Source organism: Augochlora pura, chromosome 7 (genome assembly GCF_028453695.1).
Source record: "Augochlora pura isolate Apur16 chromosome 7, APUR_v2.2.1, whole genome shotgun sequence".
In the NCBI taxonomy this organism is placed as follows: domain Eukaryota; kingdom Metazoa; phylum Arthropoda; class Insecta; order Hymenoptera; family Halictidae; genus Augochlora; species Augochlora pura.
In genome coordinates, this window is record NC_135778.1 from 15,274,117 (window position 1) to 15,275,106 (window position 990).

Sequence of the window (990 nt, forward strand, 5' to 3'; positions counted from 1 at the left end):
CAATATAATATCGACAGATTTGAAAAATGTTTTGTTTAAACGATTACTGTCGTTTTGTAATAATGCAATTGGAAAAAAATGGCGCGTGAAAAATGACACAAGACCGGTCGACACTTTTACACTCTGTATTGTAATAAAAATCGTCTTAAAAATTTGCTAGTGTATCTAGTAACCTAAAAATATTTGAAGCCATTGAGAGGATTGATTTCTAAGGTGATTTGAAGTAGCTTTTTATTTTGCGAAAATGTTGATAGTGGCTATGTTAACTAGTTATTAGCGAAACACGAACCAATCAGAGATAGAGTACATCCTACGAATTCTGGCGCGACGGCGCGACGTGCTATGCTTGACACAGTACGAGTTTTGTGCTGATCTCGAGATTTGTACAAGTTTTGCAGTTAATACTACATTAATCAAAAAGAAACTCAGTTATTTAGTTAGAAATCCATTTGCTGTACTGAAATGTGTGTCACAAATATACGACAGTATCGAAAAGCAAATGATGTAGAGGTATGTACACTCTCTGTGCTATCCGTCGAGCGAAGGACTCAGTTAAAAGTTCCTTGCTTTTTAGTACTATCATATAATCTATCATATACTCTTATTATTGTAGGATAGTGCATCGATCTCATGACACACATTTCAGATTCCGTTCGGATATTAAATTATTTTTATCTAATATGGAACAACAGTTTCGCATACACCGACTTGTACATGCCGCGAGCAAGGTACACGGCCAACACTACGGTAAGCGTAGCTCGCCGTCGCGCCAGAATTCGTCAGCCATACTTGCTTTCTAATTGGTCCGTGTTTTCTGTTAATAAATTTTTAACAAAACCACGGAGAACATTTTTGCATAGGAAATAGCTGCATCGAATCACCTTTGAGATCACCAGCCTTTTCGTGGGTTTGTAACATTTTTAGGACACCCTGTACATTTTTTGGAAGGGAGTATACCGCGCATGCGCAGTGTGCAGCTCACGGGGACGG